The 10,000-nt window shown below is 35.6% G+C and overlaps 2 protein-coding genes across 3 annotated transcripts in view; one reads left to right on the forward strand and one right to left on the reverse strand.

The window, feature by feature from the left end:
* The window catches only part of MED7 (mediator complex subunit 7), a 13,595-nt gene extending 9,200 nt beyond the window's left edge, over positions 1-4,395 (reverse strand). Inside the window, exon 1 of one of the 2 annotated variants that reach the window (XM_043010118.2) lies at positions 4,240-4,395. The gene's annotated coding sequence lies outside the window, so the exon portion shown is untranslated. Of the gene's footprint in view, positions 1-964; positions 1,055-4,239 lie in introns of those variants that run through there. The other variant, XM_086541768.1, reaches the window with a different exon arrangement.
* The window catches only part of LOC122249350 (uncharacterized), a 30,955-nt gene that overhangs the window by 15,967 nt on the left and 4,988 nt on the right, over positions 1-10,000 (forward strand). The gene's annotated exons all lie outside the window — the stretch shown is intronic.

Genomic DNA, 10,000 nt, shown 5'->3' on the forward strand with positions numbered 1-10,000 from the left:
AAATAATAAAATCATTAATAAAAAGCATAAATGTTCGACTAACTACTAGTTTAATGATTTCTAGATGGTAGAAGATCTATACTGCCATCTAAACTACTAGATAACTAAGCTGCATAGCATCCTTTACCAAAGTGCCAAAGAATTAGAGCTAGTGGTAAAATGTAATTCTTTTATTGATGGTTTTGTGTTTACTTTGTTTAAAAAAAAACATACTTTATTGACTGGTAACCCTCTCCCCCTTTAAAATACATCTAATGACACTAATTCAGCTATAAGTATGCTATATATAAACCAATATTATGAATATTTGTTACAGAAATAAAAGGAGAGCTTAAGAATCTTACACATAAGCAGCCTTACTGCTTTCATAATTCAAAGATATTAATCACTTTTATTCTACAATATTATCAAACATTTAAACACCCATCCATTAATGAGTAACGGAAACATTTTTGGTAACAATTTACCATGGTCACGACCTAGGGGTACAGTGGGAGATCAATCAAAACATGATTATTTCCATTCTTCACAAATGTGACTCTAATTTTAAAAATACATTTAAAAATGGTCAACTAGGTAGCATGTTTTTGGGAGTACTGTACTGATTACTTCTGCTGTATGTTACAATTTGCTAGGTTATATATTGAATGTAAGTAACACTGTCATGCTCACAGCCTTGTGCAAACTGTCAGATTAGCTGACACGAGATGATGAACAAAAAACATTAATAACAAAATAAAGGGAATGTCTTTACAATTATTTGCATAAGACTGGATTTGTGCAAGAGGAAACTAGTCTAAGAAGCAGTGACTGTTCATGACGTTACTTGGTGTTCCAAAATGAAAAGGAGAGTTGTGTGAAAATCATAGTATTATAGCACATGTCATTGCACATGTTTGTGGACCAAGCAACCGAACACTGATATTGGGTCATTTAAGTCAATCACAAGGGGATGGTCATTTGCCTTATTGTTCCAGCTTGCTATGTAGTAGGAGCACATAAATTTCTGTCATGTGATTTCCCAAGGCCCAAGGCTGCAGTAAACTGCTAATAGTGATTGTGACCCACTACATTCTAAAGGGGGACAAAAAGAGGTTTTGTATTTTTATACTGAAAATTTCAAGAAAAATGTGTATATACAAACGGAGCTTTAATGTATGTGTATATATATATATATATATATATATATATATATATATATATATATATATATATATATATATATATATATATATATATATATAACTGGAACAATGCACAATGTGTGTATATGGCGAAACTTCATTACATGATAGGACGTCATTTGTTGTGTGGAATAAATTCCAATGATGTGGTCTAACATCATCAGTTGGCAATGAGTTAATTTACAATTTCCACTATTACCTTCACCTCTACAGAGACTAAAGAGCAGTGTCATTTGGATACTATATGACTTCATTTGCATACGTGAAAGATCAGCTATGAAAAGATCAATTTTGAACAGCATTTTTCCAAATAGACTCACGTATCAAACAATAGGCCTAGATAATAATTGGAAACACTTATATCTTAACCCGTTAACGACGGGTGATAATATACCACATCAAATGGTTCCAGGGTCAGACACTGGGGACGAGATATTTCATCGTGGCTATCCTCCTGGCTGGCGCGCCGGGTGATCGAGCGTACAGGTCTCTGCCGCGGCCAGTGCGGGCGAGAACCCATTTTGACCATTTAGAGCCAAAATAGTCCTGTCGTTAATGGATTAAGATGCTCAGAATGAACACCTTAAGATCTGCTCCATCTTGGAGGAGTTCAGTCTCTATTTGCAGTTCCATGGGGGGGGGGGGGGGGTAAGCTATTGAATAATATATGGGTTAAGTTTAAGTTTAACTTATTTGTGCCAGATGACGTATTATCATGTCATGGGAATATTTCGCTGCAGCTAGATAATGTCCTATCACATGATGATCTCTTCCTCTAACTACATGTTTTACATTGTTATATATGTATATAATCATTGCAGTTCATTTGTATAGACAAATTTGTTCTTAATTTGCCAAAAAAATGTAAAAAAAGGGTAGAAACGTCTCTCAGCATCCTGTAAAATCAGGAGAGGTGTAGCACATTAGCACGCCGGCAGAGATCTCGCACGTTGAGGCAGTGTGTGCTTCTTATCTTCATGGCAGGAGTAGCATTAAGCAAGTAATCACCCCGTTGCAATTGGTTAAGTGAAAATTCCTGTGAGGTTATTTGGGTTATTGAGTAATAGGGACTTGAAGGATGCAGTTTCTTTGGTAACAATAATAATTATTGTTGTTGTTGTTTTAAATATATACCTGGTAATGTCATCAACTTCAAGGTATATATAAGATGAAACCCACCACCAATTGGTGGGGCCTCTTTGCTTGATGGCACTTCGGAAAGGGCCTACAAACCATCACCATATATAATATGGAAAAATATACCTTGTAACCCTCCTTTTGGAAATTTATTGTCAAGCCAGGGACCAGTACAGATTTTATTTTCCTAGAATATACATGGTGAAAGTTCCTTGGCTTTTTCCAAACCTGCAAAGGCATGGAGGCCATAGTTATTGCTTGACACTGCACTACTATCTGGTTGGACTTCAGATCATATGTCTTCCATTACAGATCACTTCAAGATTCAAGTTGCTTTGTAATGAATGGGTGTATCTCAACCAATTTTCTGCCATATTGTTTAGAAAATAACCAAGTGACTCAATATCTGATTTTTTTCTCATTATTCTACTACCTGTGTTCTTTTTAAATCCACTTGCAACTTAATATGACATATAGATATTAGGCCTATAGTCTGACAACTTAACCCATTCATGCCGGAGCCGTTCCGGCTTTGCATAGTCACAATACCGGGGTTCTCAAACGCATAAGCCTAACGCCTTGAGATTCTCGGACACACAAGCCACAAGCCTGGGCTGCCCACTTGCTCAACCCGAGTGCGCGGCTTGCCCTCATAGTTCGTCCCGGGCGTCTGACGCAAAAAACACAATACGTGTCATCACGTCAACCGACTCCAATGGGTTAAATTAGTTAAATTTTTAAGACTGTCCTAGACTATAGATTTTTATTGTCTATAAAATAATAGATGCACCCCTAGTTCTTTATATAGTGCACCTTGGCCTAATCAAAATAGCAATAATCCCTGACTTGAATCTCGTTCCAAAGTCAAGTCTAGTGGAACCCCAGACTAGGGAATGTACACAATGAAACAAATGAGATTTAATGATATTATCTTTACCATGTCCTTGATAATAATTTAGGAAGTACTATAATATCACACTAGTGGCATTATTTCACACTGTTAAAAGAACAAAGACAGTTTTTGCAACACTCATACTAAAGGTCTCCAGCTGATGCTTATAGAAAGTGCAGATTAAATAGCTAATGAGACATTTTCATGTAGCCTACACATGCTAATCTATACATATTTGAAGAAAGTACACAAAAGTATGTAAACTAAGAGTAAGGGAAAATTAGCCCTCCAGTGACAGCCACACACATTCAAGGTACTTTTTAAAATGCCTGTCAATATCAATGTGACACCATGAAATTTTTGCCAGGAATTTTCAATGTGCTGTTTTTGGGGCATAAGTAGTCTACAAAATTGTGTACTTTTACCACAAAAGTGGTGCCCATAGATTTCCTTTGCGTTCTACTACTTATATATAGTGAATTTAGTGATTCCCCTCCCTATACTCCACAATCTGGGCCCCAATAGTAAGGAAAGGCACAAAGAATATCAGGGCCTTTTACCTTCATACTGCAGTAATTAACAATCATCTAATGAGTTTCTATTATACCTGATATGCACTTATTTGGAAACAAAGGAAAAGTCTTTGCCATATATGAACAGCAACAAAGAAAAACAGAAACAAAGAAGTAAGACCTTGAAGGCATTTTACTAAGGTTAACCAAATCCTATTGTATACTTTACAAAATTTTCAAAATCTTCAGTTCATTACCCCCAACATCTGCTGAAACAAACTTTGCTTATATATTGCTATTAGCACATAATGGTCGAATAACAAATAAAAGTATTGTAGTTATATAATTATTTTTTTCTTACCAAAAGTAGAACGTTATATATGTTCAAATATTATGAATCATATCACAAATGTGTTTCTTTACTTCGCTCCGCAACAGATTCCAAACTAAACTTCCCCCAAACACTCTCTGAGGGCATACTATGGTCTTAGGTTTATATGTGCCACCGCCTTACCATTTAATGATTTCGCCAACGATTTCAATAAAGCTTCATCCACTTCAGAAAAGCTGTAAAATTCATTAATTCACGACATGTCCGTACACACTCGTCTTTTCTCACAGCACTGACAACAACAAACCTCTATAAGGAACAAGAATGGTGGATCGTTGTCGTTATCATGAGATCGGAATCTCTTTTCCGGCGCGCGGCGTGGGTGCGGAGACTTACTACATAGGATTTAATCTCTATTATGAGAATCGAAAGTGTATATCTTTAGTGTTTATAGTGCGGCGGCCGAGAGTAATGGAGCTGAATAATTGGCTTATCAAAACTAAAATAATATAATTTGCAACTATTCTCGGTTTATGGGATGTCATTCATGAATTATAATAGATTAATCACTTCGGCTGAAAAAAATCAGCTTTTCCTCTAGGCCATTTTTATTCAGAACCGATGAGAACTTCCGCCGCAGGAGTCGAGGCACCTGGCCGAGAGTGTTCTCGACCACTTTCGCCAGTCTACCTTGATGGAGTGGAGTGGGAGAAGTGAAAAGTGACACTGAACCCGAATATGAACTTATTTCGCTCTCTCGCGCTTGTTGATACTCTGTGACCGTCGAGCGTGTGAATGTTATGTTGTTTGGAGTGAATCTGGTACTGTTTTCCGCCTTGGATTGGTCGATAATCGGGATTTGGTAGCGATTTAAGAGGATGGTTCGAGGGGCAAGTGCTTATTGAATCCTCTAATCAACAGGTTGTCGGGGATTCACATATAATAATTTGTGTGAGTATCTAGGCGTTAGTAATTTCGAGTATCTGAGTGTATCTGTGAAAATCTGAGTGTGTGTATCTGCGAGTATCTAGCTGAACCAGTTCGGATCTGTGAATTAGTATCTGAGTGTATCTTTGGTTATCTGTGTATTTATGAGTATCTATGAGTAACTGCAAGTATGTGAATGTGAGAATTTGTGAGTATTTTTGTAAGGGAGATTCATAACCTTTTAAAGAAGGATGCTATTTACCATGCTTCTGGTGAAGGTGTGCTAGTGGAAAGACTTATTAGAGGTAGTAGGATTCATAGAAGTTTTCAGCCAAGTTTCGAAGTGAGTCACTTCATATTTATATTTAATGAAAGTGAAAAGCTGTTTATTCTATTGCTGTAAGTGCAGAAAATTTGAGAATGTAGTATTCTGATGTTATATTCTTAGATAAGGTCAGACTTAAGTTTCCCAATAATAATGAAAAAGTGCTCTGTGTTAGATGCCGTTTTGAATTATTATATGAGTAAGATCCAGTAAAATAGTCTATTTAAGGACTAAACAGATATGTGTTAGAGTTTTGTTGTATTTTTTAAATCCTAAGGGTTTTGTGTAAAGTACTGGGTGTATCCTCAAGTGCTATGATGATAATTTGGTATAGTCAACTTGTAATTCACACTCTTTTTTTCAATGTTGATTTTTTTTTTTTTTACCTTTTGATTTCTGCAGTTATTAATATAAATAGATTGGATGTTTTCTTGTCAATTGAATATAGAAAGACAACCAAACAGACAGACAGACAGAAACAGAGACAGACTCCCACTATGCATCTTAAATTAAACATATATATGAGCTTTACATCAAAGTGCATATCACAATGACAAATTGAAGATATTTTCAACATAGACTATTGCTTTGAATGCTTACAGTATTAGTAGGATATGTGGGAGGAATATACTCTTCAGTATGATAGGAAAGTCTTAATTCCATGATTTATTTGGACTCACCATCAAAGTAACCTGTGATGCTGTTAATTAATAATATTTAGTATTTACTCCTAGATACTCTTTATCAGTTTTTGAAATACAGGTAATTATTCATCCATGATTTTATTTCCTTTCCTCTCTATTGGTTGTCAATAGTGGCTTGCATAGTGGGATAAAACTGGATAATGCTTTATATTGTATTGTGGATATAGTGGCTTTATTGTTATTAATCCTGTTATTATTATCATTGTTAATGTTGTCAGTGTTTTTGTTTTATACCTTTATTATTATTAATCCTCTTTACTTTCACCTTTACCTTCATCACCTTCACCTTCACCTTTACACCCTCACCACAAATATTACAATTAGTATTACTGTTCTAATCATGATGATATCAATCATTATCATTGTTATTGTTATTTTCATTATTATTATTATTATTATTATTATTATTATTATTATTATTATTATCATCATTATTAATATAATTGTTATTTTTATCATCATTATTATCATCATTATCATTATCATTAGGTTATAGTTACAATTCTTATTCTTATTATTATTATTATTATTATTATTATTATTATTATTGTTACTATTACCAACACTATTGCTATTACCAATACTAATACTATTATTATCATTGTCATCATCACCATCATCATTATCAATAATTTTATTGATATTGATTACTGTTATTGTCATTATTAATGTCATTATTATAAGTGCTATTATTGTTATCATCATCATCATCAGTCATTTTTATTATTGTTATTATTTTTATTATCATTATTATTATTATCAGTAGTACCACCAGCACCACCACCATTATCATCATCAATTATTATTATTGTTATTATTATTGTTGTTGTTTTTATTATTCTATTATCATTATTATCATTATTATTATCTTCATCATCATTATTATTATTACCAATATCATTATTGGTATTATTATTACCATTATCATTATTGGTATTATTATTACCATGATCATTATTGTTATTATTATTACCATTATCATTATTGTTATTATTATTACCATTATCAGTTTTTTTGTTAATATGATCATCATCATCATCATTATTGTTAAAACTACAATTATTATTATTATAATTATTGTTAATGATATTATTATTATAGATTTGGGAGCACAGTAGACTAAGTAGCTACAAAAAGTATATGCTGTTTCATGCCAGATGTTACTGCCATTATCATTGTCTTTATTTATATTTTTATTATTACCAGAAGAATAATGATACTAATGATAATATTTACCATTATTATTGGTTTTTATGTTAATATTATTGTTTACTGTTGTTGTTGATAAAATTGCTATTATTATTATTATTGTTATTATTATTATTGTTATTATTATTAATACTATTATTGCTATTATTATTATTATTACTATTGTTGTTATTATTATTATTATTATTATTATTATTATTATTATTATTACTATTATTGTTATTGTTATTGTTATTATTTTTATTATTACTGTTTTTGATTCTGATATCTGTCATTGTCATCATAATTGCTGATGTTGCGGTCATTATTGCTTTATGTTTCATTATTATTATTGATATTTTTATTATTATTATTATTATTATTATTATTATTATTATTATTATTAGTGTTAGTATTATATATCATTTATATTACTACTCTTACATATATTATTAGGCCAAGTAGGAAAATTTTGAGTTTCCAATAGGATGGGAAAGATATAAATAGGGTTGCTATGTCAGGATTTTTTTTTTCTTTATTTTATTTTTTAAGCAATGCCAGTAGACATCAAGCTCTCATGTTTTTACTTCTCCAGAATGCTTGATTTTAGCAAATTAGGGGGTTCATTGTTTTTAAGGAGCATTTGGTTTGCGAAGAAACATATTTTGTGTTAGAATAGATGTATTAGATGTGGAGTTTCCTTTAAGATAGAGAATGATTATCAAACACATTAGAGTCTGACCTCAAATTTTGGTTATTTTTATTGTATTACCTCAGATTTTTGTCTTTTATTATCATTATTGCTATTGCTGTTGTTATGATGGTAATGATCATTATTGTTGTTATTACTATAATTAGTCATTGATTACTGAATATTAAAGACCATATCAAACTTTGCTGAAAAAAGTTCTATGCCAAATGCAGAGGAATTTTGGCAGCATAAGAATTATTTTAGCTTCTTGATGATAACAAAGGTCTCTTTGAACAGTTTGTAAATTCTTTTTATATATCTTATTACTGTATCCATTATTAAATGGCTTTCATATGTGTTCAAATAGGGTAAGTGTGAAGGTGGCACTAAAGAAACCCAGATGTCAAAGCTGAGAATGACGAATGAAAGTAGATTTGAAACATTGAAGTAACATTGAAGGTGACCAGCTGGTAATTCAGTATTTTTATTATTTATCCTCTTCAGTCCATGAAATTTCATGCTGAAGAAAAATATTGGATATTTCATTAGTCAATAACTTTTCCTCCTTTTTCTGTCTCACTCATCCTTTCCTTATCCCTGTCCCTGTCTCTCTCTATCCCTCCCTCCATCTCTCTCTCTCTCTCTCTCTCTCTCTCTCTCTCTCTCTCTCTCTCTCTCCTCCTCCCACTCTCCTCCTCTCTCTCAATCTCTATCTCTCTCCTTCTCCTCCTCCCCTCCGTCCACCGTCTCTCTCTCTCTCTCTCTCTCTCTTCCTCTTCTTCTCTTTCTACTCCACTTCTACTTCTTCTCCCTCTCCTGCTATTTTCCACTTTCTCCCTCATTTCCCTCTTTTTTTTCCTCTCATTCATTCCTCTCTCATTGCCTCTCTCCTTTGATGCCCTCCCCCAATCATATCCCCCTCTCATATCACCCCTCTCTCCCTCTACCTCCCCCATCTCCATCTCCCTCTCCCCCTCCCGCCTCTCTCCATCTCTTTCCTCCTCGCCCCTCCCCCTCCCTCCACTATCATCCCCCTCTCCCCCTCCCCCTACCCCTTACTCCCCGTCCCCCTCCCTCTGGGTGGCCTCCTCTCACGTCCCACTCCTTCTTTCACCTCCCTTTTTCCCCTCTTCCTCTCCTATCTCCTCTCCTCCCTCTCCTTCCCTCTCCCTCTCTACTCTATATTTATATCCCTCCCTTTCTTTTCCTTTCCTCCCTCATCTCCCGTCCCCTCCTCTCTACACCAAAACACTCTCTCTATTCTAATATCTATCTCCTGCTCTCTCTATCTCTCTCTCTCTCTCTCTACTCTGCTTCTCTCCTCCTCACGCTCTCTCTCTCTCTCTCTCTTCCTCTCTCTCTCTCTCTCTCACTCTCTCTCTCTCTCCCTCGCTTCCCCCTCTCTCTCATCTCTCTCTCTCTCTCTCTCTCTCCTCTCTCACCTCCTCCCTCTCCCTCATCCTCTCCTTCCTACTCTCACCACACTCCCTCTTCTTCTCCTCGCTCCCTCCTCTCCCCTCTCTCTCTCTCCTCCGCTCGCTCCTCTACTCTCCTCTTCTCTGCCTCTCTCCTCTTCTCCTCGCTCTCTCCCCCTCCTCTCTCCTCTCCTCGCTCTCTCTCTCTCTCTCTCCTCTCCTCTCTCTCTCATCCCCCCTCTCCTCTTTCATCTCGTCTCCTCTCTCTCTCTCTTCTCTCTCTCTCTCTCTCTCCACCCGTCTCCCTCTCTCTCTCTCTCTCTCTCCCTCTTCTCTCCCTATCTCTTCCATCTTTCTCTCCCGCCTCCCTCTCTCTCGATGTAGTTTCTCCCTGGTCTCTCTCCCTCTCTCTCTCCCTCCCACCCTCCCTCTCCCTCTCCCTCTCCCTCTCCCTCCTCTCTCCCTATCTCTCCTTCTCCCTCTCGCATCTCTCTCTTCTCTCTCTCTCTCTCTCTCTCTCTCTCTCTCTCTCTCTCTCTCTCTCTCTCTCTCTCTCTCTCTCTCTCTCTCTCTCTCTCTCTCTGTCAATTTCTCTCTTTATTTCTCTCTTTCTCTTTCTTCTCTCTCTTTCCCTCAATCTCTCCCTCAATCTCTCCCTCCCTCCTGTCCTCCCTCCCTCCCTCCCCTCTCTCTC

This window comes from Penaeus japonicus, unplaced genomic scaffold, assembly GCF_977035675.1.
Source record: "Penaeus japonicus unplaced genomic scaffold, GWHDUDI00000001_assembly GWHDUDI00000011, whole genome shotgun sequence".
Classification (NCBI taxonomy): domain Eukaryota; kingdom Metazoa; phylum Arthropoda; class Malacostraca; order Decapoda; family Penaeidae; genus Penaeus; species Penaeus japonicus.